Below are 14,447 nucleotides of genomic sequence, written 5' to 3'. Positions count from 1 at the left end.
CAGTCTGCGTCAGTTAGGGACTCGTTAATGTCCTCCTCCCAGCGTCTGAAGCATGGTGGTGCCAGAATATATCTGTTCACTACGATAGCTGAGTAGATTTGGGATACGGCCCGGGTCGGTTCCTGGTCCTGCATGCATAACGTTTCAAACTGCGTCAGCTCTCGTTGTAGGCAGGGTCTTTGCGGAATTGATCGAATGTATTGCACGATCTGCGCCCGCGCTAGGGTATGCGTGAATGTGAGTGGATGGTCGGGGAAGAGTTCAGTCGTCGGGCGAACTGCGAATGGTCGACTGAGTACGTCTTTGATACGCAGGGTTGGGATGTGTTTGGTCAGGCCGGGCAGCTGGCTCTGGTCCCCGGCCGGAAAATCCGGGTTGCCTGTCAGTGGGAGTAGTGGACCTGGGTCCGTTGTCAAGTATTGTTTCGTGCCGTGTCTGTGCCAGACCTGCATAGTCGCCGTTACGAATGGGTTCTGTATTCGCAAGCGGCGGTACGCGGTTTTCGTAATCCATGGCAGGGCACGTAGGTTGCAGTTGGTTATTTCTGATTCCAGTTGGGCCCATATTTTCGTGCATCTCTCCGTTGTCCAGCTCAAGAGCCTGTTAAGGTGTGTCGCCTGATAATATTTTCCGAAATCGGGGAGCCCCAGTCCCCCTCGGAGTTTGGGCAGTGTCAGTTGAGAATGGGCTATGCGCGGGGACCTGCCCTTCCATACAAACCTGCGAACCTCCGATTTCAGGGTCGAGAAGAAGGAATCCGCGGCCAATATAGGCACCGTCTGGAATATGAAAAGAAGCTTAGGTAGTAGCGTCATCTTGACTGCGTTCACCCTTCCTAGCCAAGAGATATAGCATGTGTTCCACGTTTGTAGTTCCTCAACCGCCTTCTTGAGGATGGGGATATAGTTTTGGGTATATAGGTCTGCTGGGTTTGGTGTTAGCCAGACTCCCAGGTATCGCATGTGCTGGTTGCACCAGCGATATGGGTACTTTCGCTGGAGTGTCTGCCTGAGAGCGTGATGTATTGACAGTCCTAGGATTTCTGACTTCGTTGAATTGATTTGGAGATTCGAAACTCTGCCGTATGTTTCAAATTCCGACTGGATGGCTTGTAGGGTCAGATCTGGGGTTGTGACTATAAGTAGGAGGTCGTCTGCGTATGCTAGGGTCTTGTGGTGGGTCCGTCCTATTGTTATCCCTCGTATGCCGTCATTTTGTCTTATTCTGTTCAGGAAGGGTTCCAGTGTCAGTGCGAAGAGCAGGGGTGATAGCGGGCAGCCTTGCCTGGTTCCGTTGTGGATCTGGAATCGGTCCGTTAGTGCTCCGTTGATCCGAATGCGGGCGGTTGGGCGTGTGTATAATGCCTTTACCCAGGAGAGGTAGTGTGGTCCCACGCCCAGAGCCTGGAGTGTGCCGAACATGAGGTCCCAGTCCACCCGGTCAAACGCTTTTTCTGCGTCCGTGGATAGGAGGAGCGTTGGGGTCTTCAGTGATCTGGCGTGCGCTATGATGTTCAGGGCTCTGATGGTGTTGTCCCTCACCTCTCTCCCTGGGATGAATCCCGTTTGATCCGGGTGGATTGTTGAGGGTAGTAGGGGGGCAAGGCGTGCCGCCAGGACGCTTGCTAAGAGTTTAAGGTCCGAGTTTAATACGGAGATCGGGCGGTAGCTTGGGCATAGCGTAGGGTCCTTCCCCTCCTTAGGTAGAAGGGTGATGTTCGCGGCTGTGAACTGGGCCGTTGGCGCAGCTCCTTCTAGAATGGAGTTGAGGGCCGCTTGCAGTTTCGGGAGGAGGTCCGTGGAGAAGGTCTTATAGTAGGTGAGGGGGAAGCCATCGGGTCCCGGTGCCTTGCCTGTTTTTGCTCTTTTGAGAGCGTGTGCCAGTTCTTCGGTCGTGATGAGTGTTTCCAGGTTCTCCTGGTCAGCGTTTTCCAGTCTTGGTCCGTTTGTGGTGTCCAGGTATCACCGGATCTCATCGAGTTTTTGGCGGTGTGATTCCCCTGGTGCGTCTCGGCGCAGGTGGTATAGTCCTTGGTAGTAAGAGAGGAACGCGGACGAGATCTGGTCCGGGAGGTGCAGGTGCTGTTGTTGCGGGCCTTTGATTTTTGGGATGTATAGCTGGGTCCTGCGTTGTTTTAGGAGGTTCGCTAGTAGTCTCCCACACTTGTTCCCGTGTTCTAATATTACGTGCTTGAAGTGTTGGTAGGAGCGCTGTATCGAGCGGTTCAGATGCGAGGAGAGCTGGTCCCTTTTGTAGACCTCCGCGTCCAATGTGCGTTTGTGGGTGGCTTCCAGGGTTGCGATCTCCCTGCTGAGGGTTATCATAGCCTGTTTTGCTTCCCTCTTACGGGTGGAGCACGCTGTTATCAGCTGGCCTCGGATCACTGCTTTGTGGGCCTCCCAACACATCAGGGGCGTCGTCTCCCCCCGCTCGTTGTCCGTGAAGTAGTCTTGTATGGATTGTCTGGTCTTGTCTACTAGTAGCGCATCGGAGAGGATTGATTCATTCAATCTCCAGGAGGTTTGTCTCGGCCTGTACAGGGGTGATTGTAGTTTTATACGGATAGGGCAGTGGTCCGACCATGTCATGGGCAATATTTCCGCCTCCTTGAGCAAGGTGAGGTCTCGGTGGGGTATTAGGAAATAGTCTAATCTCGAGTATGAGGAGTGAGTCGCGGAGTAAAAAGTGTAGTCGCGGGACGCGGGGTGGAGCGCCCGCCAGCAGTCTGTGAGTTGATGGTAGTGGATGGTGCGTAGTGTGTTGGCGTGTCTGTTATCCGGTGTAGGTCCTTGTTTGGTTGTCGAATCTTGACCAGGGTGCAGCGCCAGGTTTAGATCACCGCCGATGATCAAGGTGCCTTCCGTGAAGTTCGTAAGTGTGTTTAGTGTATTGCGTATGAATTGGTGTTGCTTCGAGTTTGGGGAATAGAGGCTGGCGAAGGTGTAGGTCTGGTCTAGTATGGTGCCTTTCGTGAAGACATATCTGCCCTGTTTGCATCTGGGCGTGGCTCGTTCAATATAAGGAATCTGGCTGGAGAAGAGAATGCCAACTCCTAACGTTCGTCTGTCTGGGTTGTTGCTGAAGTATCCCTGGCGATAGTAGCGGTCTTTCAGTGCTGGGGCTCTACCTTCCTGGAAATGTGTTTCCTGAAGAAAGGCTATGGATGCCTTATGGTGTTTGAGATCTCGCAGGAGCCTAGTTCGTTTCTCACGTACGTTGAGGCCGTGTACGTTGTATGAGACTACGGTGAGGTCCTCTCGGGCGAATCGGCTCGACCCCTGGGCCTGCATCTCCGGAGCAGCCAGGGGGGGCTATATGGTGTTTCGTGGGGATGAGGGGGAAGGTGGGTTAGTCCGGCTAGGGACGGTGGGTGTGAGTGTTCGTGTGGTGTTGTGGTTGTATCCGTGTGCGTGGTGCCAAGGTAGTCGTGGTTCCTGCTGTATCGTTGGAACCTGATTTTAGTAAGGATAGTGGACAAGAGTCCCAGTGTCAAGTACCCCCCACCCGCCGTGTGTCGGGCTTGGGTCTGATCCGGGAGGGACGTTGTACCTCCTATGTGGGGTAGCGTTATGTCCTGTTCCTGTGGGGGCGGTGGGTAGTCGGGATGGGCCGATGGATCCTGTCCTGTTCTGTTGTGGTGTAGTCTGCTGAGCTGTGGGCCCGTCCGATAGGTTTGTCTGTGGTTTGTTGAGGTTGGGGATCCGTCTCCTATGTGGCTTAGGATTTGAGTGGGCTGCTGTCCCTGCTATATTGGTGTTTGCGTGGGTCGTCTATTACATATGGCCTGTTACTTGGCAACGGGTCTGGTTTGGTACGCATTTGCCAGCCTTGGCGGTGTCTGTGTCTCTTGGAGTTCTCGTGAGTGGTTTCGGGGTGTGGGCCATCAGCCTTTCGTTGGGGGTGGGTGCTAGGTATCGGTTTCTGCTTTTGTTCCGGTGTGCTGTGTGCGGAGGGCCTGCGGAGGTGCCCCCTTGTTGGTTGGCTCTGTGTGGTGTGGGTGGTAGGGCGCTGCGTGGGTTAGTCCGGGCGTGGTTTGTCTCTTGGCTCTTGGGGTGGTCCCGAGTCATCGTGTGCGGCCCTGGTGGCGTTGTATGGTGCCATGGGACCGACTCGCCGTCTGCGGCTATCTGCGCCTATATCCTGCCCTCCATCTATGGGGTCCGGTCCCAACCCCTTGAGTCTGTGTGGTGTCGTGCGTCTGAGTAGTTGTGCTTTTGTCTTTGCGTCTTTGCTAAGTCTACGTATGTGGTGGGACACTAGGGTAGGGCTGTGCCCGTAGCTGTGTGGGGTTTAGAATCGGCAATGGTGGCGTCTTTCTATTGGGGGGCTTAAGTTCGGGCTGGTATTCTCCCTCCCTCCCCTACCTCCCCCCACCTCCACCCTCCCTCTCCCTCCCTCCCCCCTCCCTCCCCGTTTGCGTGGTGAATCTGCAGGATAACACGTGTGTTCGGGCTAGTGTTGGAGGCTCTAGGCTGTGTGTATTTGGCTTTTGGTGTGTGCGAGTAGCTGGCAGTGTCATGCAAGTGGTGTGTGTCCAGTTCTCACGTTAGCTTTCTTTCTTTGGCAGTCCTAGGTAGATCGTCCTGGTATCCCCGCTTTCCCTCCCCCCCTCCCATATCAGCCTTCACCCCCCCCCCCCTTGTCCCATCGTCCCACCCCTGTTTGTCCGTTCCTGGAAGGTGAGTATTGCGTCCCATCCCCCACCCAAAAATAAGAGCTGTTGGGGTCCCCCTTTGTGATGTGCGGGGCCAGTATTAAGGCTCATCCTTGGAGTGTGTTCTGTGACTCGTGCATTCCGCCTCCCCTCCCCCCTCGCCCCCACCCCAGCCCCCAAAAGTTAAGTTCAAGAACTGTAACTCGCCCCTTGCTAGGGTACTCACGGTCTGTCGTAGTTGTCTGCTATGTGGTGGGTCTTTGTCTTACCGCCAAGGCTGCACGGTGCGGTGTTGGTTTACATCTCGTATCCGATTTGGCCAGGACGTCCCTCACGGTGGCGTTGTGGCTGGGGTCGTTGCTGGCCCGGGTCTCTTCCTTGCGGTGGTTGGGTTGTGAGAGGAACGACCTCGCCAGCCAGTTGGGGACCGTGACCGATGGGAGTCCTAGAGTGCGCATAAACGGGAGGACGTCATCTGGTTTCCGTATTGTCAGGTAGTCCGGGCCGTGTCGGGCTGAGAGGGAGTATCCCCAGCGGTATTGTATGCCAGCGTGTTGCAGGGCGGTGGTGATCGGGCGTAGGGCTCGTCTGGCCTGTAATGTGTAGCGGGATAGGTCTTGAAAGATAGCAATGGTCTGGCCTTCCAAGCGAATGGTGCCCAAGCGCCGTGCTGTGCCCAAAATTTCTTATTTTAGTTGGAAGTTATCTAGGCAGCACACTATGTCTCTGGGCTGATCTTCTGGTGCTGGTGGTGGTCTTATTGCTCGGTGTGCCCTGACTAGGCCTATTCTGGGCATATTCTGATTGCCCAATACCTGGCTAAAGATCTGTCTCAGGAGCTCTGGGATATTTTCAGCCGGGCCCCCCTCTCTGACTCCACGGACTTGCAGGTTCATCCTGCGACCGCGGTTATCTAAATCGTCTACCCACGTGGTCAGGTGGGCTATGTCAGCTTCTTGGGTTGTTACTGCGGTATTGGCTTGCTCTAAGTCTGTGCGCAGTGCCCTGGTTTCGGCCTCCGCCACAGACATCCGTGCCTCCACATTTGTCAGGTCTGCTCTCAATTGGGCCACTTCTTCCCAGACCACGCGGCCCAGGCGGTCTGAGAGGGCCTCAAAGTCCATTTTAGTAAGTAGATTGGGCAGTATCGCCCTCCACTCACCATCCTGTTGCGGGGGTTGCTCCGGTATCGGGGAGGGTGATGGTGAGAGCCTCAGTGGGGTAGACGGCGTGGAGTCCCTGGTCTGGCTTGCGGCCTCCATTTCGCGCTGCGGTGTTCTGTCGCGGGCCGCGGTGTGTAGGAAGGCCCGGATAGTTTGGTCGCCTCCCGGTCTCGACGTTCCCAGGGTACCGGCAGCGTCTGCCACACGTTTGCGACCCATCTGTTGTCTCGTTGGTGTACAGGGTGAGCAATTGGTTGCGGTTAATCACGGGTGCCACGAGGAGCTGTGGGATTATGCGGCCATGTTCTCCGGCTGCCGGACACGCCCCCCCCATATACATATTTTGTTGTACCTACATACCAAAAGGCATATTTTGAACCTTAGCGTGGGATAATTTTTCCGCTAGCTTGTACCAGGTGTAGTGGTAATAAGCGTTTTTTCTGCCTTTTTGACACACAAAGTGAGTTTGCACAGTATATTTTGCAAACCTTATGTGTGCTACGACTGTATAATACTTCATATGTTGCTCAGCTATGTCAGCTGAGTACAAAAATACCCCCATATGTACCTTTGCCAGGTATATGTGGACATCGGAGGGGCACATTTGGGACAGTCATTCCAGTTTTTTTTCTAACTTTGAAGTTTTACGCTGTGTCCATGTTCCAATTTGGAGTAGTTTAGATGGTTGGTTATTGAAACTTCCCCACAAACACATACTATTTATTAAAGAAAACACCCTGGGGTAATTCAAAAGGCATATTTTGAACCTTAGCGTTGGATCATTTTTTCTCTAGTTTGTTCTAGGTGTAGTGGTAATGAGCGTTTTGAAATGTATTTAACTTTTTTAACTTTTTAAAACTATTTTTTAAACTTTTGTTTTGCTTATTAATTTTTTTAAACGTTCCTAAACTTTTTTAAAACTTTTTTTTTTTTACAGATTTAACATTTTTCTAAGCTTTTTTTTTTACCGTTAACCCCTAACTAGCAGTAAGCAGCACTAACCGTAAATTCCCCATTTTCCCATAACTCCCAGCCACCCCACCTAGAAAAAAATATTTAATTATACAATATTTAAATTAGTTAAATAAATTGAACCCCATAGGATTTAAAAATAAATAGTTAATCGTCAGGGGTTAAAAAAAATTAGATCACAGTATAATACTGTGATCTGTGTTTTGATCACTGTAGGCAGTGATCGTCTGGCAGGGAAGGGGTTAATTTTTATTTGGACTGGGTAAAGGGGGGTGTTTTTTTTTTTTTTTTTTACTTAAACGTTATTAAAACTTTTTTTAACTTTTTAAAGCTTATTTTAAAACTTTAACGTTAACCCCTAGTTAGCCTAACACCAAATCCCCCAATTCCCCACTAACTTCCACCCTCCCCAGCTAGCTAAATATATCATTTTAAAATACTTAATTAATAAAATAAATTTAACCCCTGAGTGTTAAAAAAAAAAAAAAAAAAATCAGATCATAGTAAAATGTAATCCCTGCCAATTGTAGTCAGTGATCAATTGGCAGGGATGGGGTTAATTTTTTATTAAAATGGTAAAGGGGGTGGGATTTTAAAAAAACTTTTTTTTTTTTCACACCAGGGGGCAGGATCAGCACTGATCCGTCTCCCTGCACTTCACACTGAACCCGGAAGTGCAGGGAGGCGGAGGTGAGTATACTGAGCACATGTGCCCGCTCTGACATGCTGTCAGAGCGGGCACATGTACTGGGACAGCCCGATCCGGTGCTCCCGGTCTGCCTCTAATACAGAGGCAGACCAGAGCACCATTAACGCCGCGATCGCGGCGATCTGGGGTTAATTTTACCGCGTGACGGACGAGGTCCGTCACTCTGTGTTAAGGCAATCCCCTGAGTGACGGACCTTGTCCGTCACTCGTCCTTAAGGGGTTAAAGGATAATATTCCAGAGGGTAATAATAAATTATGCACCCTGGCCATGACAATTGGTTTGCTACATTGAAATTAAAGTGTCCTCTTCTCTCTTGGCATGACATGAACTGGAATTGTGTGCATAGTGAGAGCATGACAATAGTTAGCTAAGGTTAGTGCTTTGTCATGGATTTTAGAAATGCACCACGTATAAATGGGTTTCACAAACGGTCTTCAACCTCCGTCTGTGTGTCAAGTTTGTCGTTATTCACTGAAGTGAGAATTCTAGGTGAATTCAAAGTAAGTTTCAAATGTGAGGTCAAAATAATCGAATTGGAAATACTAAGTCAGCCAAATGCTTTCAGTTTGGCTACTCTGGCCTCGAATTTGAAATTCACTTTGAATCAGTTTCTGAATTTTCACTTCAGTAAATGACCCCCCGTTATGAGTCCAGCTGCTGAAAGATACTCCTTGGAGAGAAAGCCCATCATACCGGACAAGTGGGATGGTGAAATGGATTCTCAATCATTATGCGTTGGTTGGGCAATATTTGAGAGGCACTTTTAAATGTTACATTCACAGTACAAAGACTTTGTTAACTTTTTACCTGCCGGAAGAATCTCATTGACCGAGTAATGCCCGCATTATTTTTGTTTGCCGTGTCTATTGAGTGTTGCTGTAAACAGCATGCATGTCACTGACACAGTAACCACCAGTGGCAGATGGCTGTACTGTGTGCATACATGAATGTTTTGCAAATGCACCGACAGTGGTCACAGTGCATGCATGCCTTGTTGAGAATTAGTTTTTGTATTGTTTTGGTTTTGTAATGAACATGTGCATTGAGTAAAACTTTCCTTACCTTTTATGTAACTGCAGCACAGCAAAAGTCAGAGCCAGACGGACATCCCCAACTTTACTTCCCCTTGTAATCTAAGAACAATCAGAGGGTTTCCACCTCTTATTTTATTTGTACGTTGGACATTATTCTAAGGCCCCAAAAAAGGCATAAGATTTTACTGACCTGAAACACCAGATGCATTTTGTCAGTGCTCCTCTGCAATCTCACGTAATACCCTCTGAGGGCACCCTCATCCAGTTTACATTGGGACTTACCCACCTCCTGCTATCAGCGGATGTTATTTATTCCGGAAGCACCAAGTGAGGCCATTGAGTGTGAGAGGCGGCCACTCTCCTGCTCCTTGCAGCAGAGCCTCAGTACAGAGACCTCCTGTAGCCCTGTTTCCCCCCACCACTCTCAGACCGGTAGGTCATTCCGGTCTCCACTGGATCAGCATACTTACTCTCCGTGCTGTTCATCATCCCTGCTGTGTGGAATCAGCCAAGATGGCGGATGCATCCTCACACCATGGGCATGACCCGAAACTGACACTGCATGGCTCAACTGTGGGCTCTATCCAGAGGCTGGAGATCTTTGCGCACTTCTGGGCTGGGCGCGAAACTCACCGCAACTCCACACGTGCCCCCAGAGGATAAACAAAAAGACAGTATGGAAAGGACCTACTCCGGGCACAGCAACCCCGCAAGCATCTATTGCCAATAGTACTAGCCCACCCAGGGTGCGGGCCCCAACGGGTTGTGCACCGAAGTATCAGTCACACAAGAGGAAGACCATCACCACCAAAGTTTCCTGCTATCCCCTTAAAGGTTAGGACTGGGCCCTATGGATTTCCTAAGTCTGTGGTTTGCAGATGCTGGACTGCATACCAGCCTTCCTCCTAGCTCCCATTACGCTACCTTAAGGCCCCATGCGCTTCCCTACAGCGGGGGGTCGGGTGACACGTATGCATGGTAAGGCAAGTCCCAACAGTCCGGCCTTAATTTATATACCCACACGGCACCAGTGAAAGCAGACTATGGTGTATTAAGCAAATTATTTTGAGTTATTTTTGTTTACATTATGCTAGCAGCAATACTGTATAAGTGCCCTAGAATCTAGTGGCTCTTCATGAGTGGTCGCAGTTTGTTTTTAGTTTATCTAAACCTAGCATGTCACACATAAATATCAGCTTAGCATTGCACACATTGTCAGCAATGACCCCCTACCAGATGTGTTACCACTTTGCTGAAATACCAATCTATGGAGAGCAAAAAACAGGGCGCAAGAGAATACGGAGAACAGGCAGCAGCTGAAATAGTCTGCCCTTCGGTGGGTCTCGGCTCAGTTCTCAAGATGGTTTTAGCTCATGTTGTGCCATTACAGAGAAAACATCTCTGAAACATATCAGACTGGTCCCACCCATACGGCAGTCCAGATCCGAAATACCAGCAAGTTTCCACTGCATGAGACACACAGCAATCCCAGACGATCGTTTCAGCCTTGTTAGGCATTAGTGAGGCATAGCTGATATCTCTCTCTAGGCACCGTGAGCAAGGGGTCCACGTCTGGATTACCCTTTAAACTTATGGAGAGCAAAAAACAGGGCGCAAGAAATACCATTATACACAAAAACCTGTGTAATACTTAAATAATTTGTTTCCTCTTAGCTCAGACATTGTTCAGCATACTGATGGGCATCCCTAATATTTTGGTTACCAATACCTGGGCACTCAGTCATGTCTACATCGTATATTATTCAGCACTTAACACTATATAGAGGGAACCAACTATCCACTTAACATGGCAGATTAGCCTTGTTCAGAGATGGACCGTAAATGCGTTGCCTGAAAGTGTGTATAGGCTAATACAGCTTAGAGGATGGGAACTACATTGCATACCCTCCTTGCCCAATAGTACAGCTAGATGACTAGATGTCTAGTCAGCGTGTATCACATTTATATGTATACTTATAAAAAAATATAAGAGATTTAGTTTACATTTTGCATTCTGTACATCATACCCGATCACGTGAACATATGTATTAACTCAGATTTGTTTTCTGTCTGTACTGCATTAACTATGCCTCAAAAATATGATTGAAAAAACATAAATTTTACTTACCGAAAATTTCTTTTTCCTGAAGATTAGAGGCAGTGCTTACACCATAGGGATATCCAATCTGGAGGGAAAAACAGGCAGGCAAATCTCCAAACATTTTAACCCCTCCCCTAATTACCTCCTTTCCAATAAGTAGCAGCTCCTCCTGATCATCCCCAGACAATACATAAGCCAAATAGCTGCAAAATTACTTAGTTTATTAGAAAAAAGGGGCGGGAATTGTAGCACTGCCTCTAATCTTCAGGAAAAAGAAATTTTCGGTAAGTAAAATTTATGTTTTTCCTTTCAGATTAGAGGCAGTGCTTACACCATAGGGATATAATAAAGCAGATCCTGAGGGCGGGTTTCAGTTCACTACTGCTTGAAGCACCCTGCGCCCAAAAGCTGCATACTCCGAGGCCAGTATGTCCCACTTGTAGTGTCCTAAGAACGTATGGAGAGAGGACCGATTAGCAGCTGAACAAATTCGAGACGGAGAAGTAGCTGCACGCAGAGCCCCTGACGGCGAAACAGCTCTAGTAGAATGTTCCTTTATAGGGCCTGCAAATTCCGAGCCACTCTTAGAATAAGATAACAGAATAAAATCCTTCAGTCATCTAGCCAGAGAACTCTGCGAAACCAACATACCTTTCTGTGTGCCTATGAACAAGACAAACATACCGATATCCTAACGGAAGGATTCCGTAGCTTTAGATATTGCCAAAGACCTATCGTTACGTCTAAGCAGAGAAAATTACTTACCAAGGCATTAGACGGATTACGACACAAGGTCGGCAAAACCACTTCTCGGTTGACATTGGCAACAGAAAAAACTTTAGTGATACCTGAAGGATCGAGCTTCAGAACCTCCTTGTCCTGATGAAAACCAAAAAGGGAAAATACTCCCGAAGCGCTCGGAGCTCACATACTCTTTTAGCTGACGAATAGCCATCAAAGGAAAACGGTATCCAAAGAAAACATCTTCAGGGAACTTCTTCCAATGGTTCAACAGGCGGTACTCAAAGCGCGGAAAGGACCAAATTCAGATCCCAGGGAGGACAGGTTTCCCTAACAAAGGGCACCAAACGTGTCAGAGCTCTGAAGAACCTTGAAATCAGAAAATTCGAGGTGAAACATCTGAGGGAGAAGAAACCGATAGCAGAAACATGTAAACTACATGAAGCAGGTTTAAGACCTTTGCCAATCTCATCTGAAGGAAGCATAGAATCTTCTGGATGGATGCGGAAACAGGTTTGACTTCAAACCTACAACATCGCTGAAACTTCCAAATCCTAACGTAGAACCTTGAAGTAGATGCCAACAAAAAATATTTATAACTTCAGGATCCAGACCTTTACACTCTAAATCTGGAGTCCAGAAACCAGGCCGTCAATCGGAATCTCCGAAGGGCCGGAAGAGGCACCATGGCGTCCTCTAGAATTACTCCTGAAAAGAGGAAGCTTCCAAAAGGTGGCCCCCGGAAAGTTCAGGAGAACCGAGAACCAACTACTTCTTGGCCACCCTGGACGGATTAGGATAATACTTACATTTCCCAACCTTACTTTTTTGAAGTATTCTGGGAATAATCACTACTGGCGGGAAGCTATATGCCAGGTTGAACTTCCATGGTAATGACAGGGCATCTATGAAATCCGGCCTGTCTGCTGGAGTTAGGGATGCAAAACGTCTTGTCTTCCTGTTCACTCTGGGTGCCATCAGGTCTATCTCCGGAACACCGAAGCGGACTGTGCTGAACTTGAAAGTTCTGCATGACAGGGACCAAACTGCTTGTTTCAAATGATGCCTGCACAGGGCATCTGCCACCACATTGAACTTTCCTAAAATGTGAACTGCAGAGATTGACATCAGGTGCACTTCTGCCCACAGCATGATTATTGAACAAAGGCTTTCTAATCTTGTTGATCTCGTACCTCCCTGTATGTTCAAATATGCCACTGTCGTTCGATTGTCTGAACGAATTCGAATATGTTGAACTTTGACGAGAAACTGAAACGCCAAGAGTGCCATCCATACGGCCTTTAATTCCCTGAAGTTCGAGGAACTTCTCATATCCTTCTCTTGCCAGGACCCCTGCTTCTATACGTCTTCCAGATGGGCCCCCCAGGCCAGCGCAGAGGCGTCTGTTGATATGATAGTAAAGGACTTCATCCGGAAAGACAGACCCTCGTGGAGGAATCGAGAAAATGTCCACCACTGCAGACTTTTCAAAATTAGATCGTTAAACCTCATCAGCCTATCTAGGCCGAGTTCCTGTCGATACCAGATCTGCAGAATGCAACTTTGTAGAGGTCTCATTCTGGCTATTGCCCAAGCGACTGCCGGGATTGAGGCTGTAAACAGACCCAGCAAGCACCTGGCATCTCTGATTGAAAACATACTTTTTTCTCAGAGATTCCGGATTAACCGCTTGATCTTTTAGTATCTTCCCCTCTGGCAGGAATAACTTCATCGCGATAGAATCCAAAAATAGACCCAAGAAACTGGATCCTTTGAACTGGCACTAGTTCCGATATGTTGAAATCTATTAGCCAGCCATGCTTTTCCAGCGATTTGATGGCTGTCCCCAGGTCTAACTGTAGTTGAACTTGGGACTCTGCAAACAACAGCCAGTCGTCCAAATATGGAATGACAGCGATGCCCATACTTCTTAGAAAGCTTGAACTACTACTCGAAGCTATGTGAATACTCTGGGCGCTGATGCCAGGCCGAAAGGTAGTGCTCTGAATTGGTAATGTATGGTTACCAATTGGCAGCACACCGCATCCGTAGAAAACTTTTGCTGGATTCTGCTATGGGTACATGAAGATAGGCATCTTTCAAATCCAGGGAAGCAAACCAATTTTATGGGTGCATAAGCAGAGCAGCCGACTTTACTGTTTCCATGAGGAATTTCTTTATGATAATCCGCTTGTTTACGGCCTTTAGGTCTAGGATAGGTCCGAACGAACCATCTGGTTTTGGCACCAAGAAAAGTCTTGAATAGGTGCCTTGATGTCTTCCTTTAGAGGAACTTCTTCCACCACTCTTTTAGTAACAGAGTCGATACTTCTTCCTATAATCAAAAGGCTCTTTCTGTTGACCCTTGAAATAGTTTCTAAGAGAGGAACTTCTAAATGAGGGAAGTGTCTCTGCGTTACGGCTTCTAACTGCTTCCCATACGATACTGGTAAAGCATTCCTTCCTTCCTTCACCTGTTTCAACAACTCATCCAGCTTTGAACCGAAAAGTCTTCCAGGTTCAAAAGATAGTTCACACAGTGAATTATCAGGTGTCGCATCTGCTGACCAATTTCTAAGCCAAAGTGCTCTTCTGGCGACTGTTGAAATACCTATATTCTTGGCCGAAAATTTCAGGCTTTCTGCAGAGGCATCCACTAAAAATCAGATGCCATACTGATATTTTATAATAGCTTTAACGGGTCTTCCTTTTCTAGTTCTTCCAACCAAGGAAATATGGGCCTTGGCAACGGATGACCCCGTAATCAAAGCTTTAGCTTGAGCTGCCGAAGAGATGAACAACATCTTTAAGGAGGAGTCCATGCGTTCAACCATGACCTCCTTGAGGCCGCTTGAAACTCCAATTGGTAATGTAGTTTTCTTACCTATTTGAGCAATAGGAACGCCCACTACAGGGACAGTATCCAGCATACAGTCTTGTACCGCTTCTATGGAAAGAGAGAAATAAAAACTGTCTAGCCAATAACCAGCATGTGACCTGGGAATTTTTCATTCTTTTAAATCAATACCCCAATCTGTGGGTGAAAAAGAAACCTATAGGACTTTTACCCTG

This window comes from Pelobates fuscus, chromosome 4, assembly GCF_036172605.1.
Source record: "Pelobates fuscus isolate aPelFus1 chromosome 4, aPelFus1.pri, whole genome shotgun sequence".
NCBI classification, from domain to species: domain Eukaryota; kingdom Metazoa; phylum Chordata; class Amphibia; order Anura; family Pelobatidae; genus Pelobates; species Pelobates fuscus.
Note: the sequence above shows the minus strand (reverse complement) of the source record.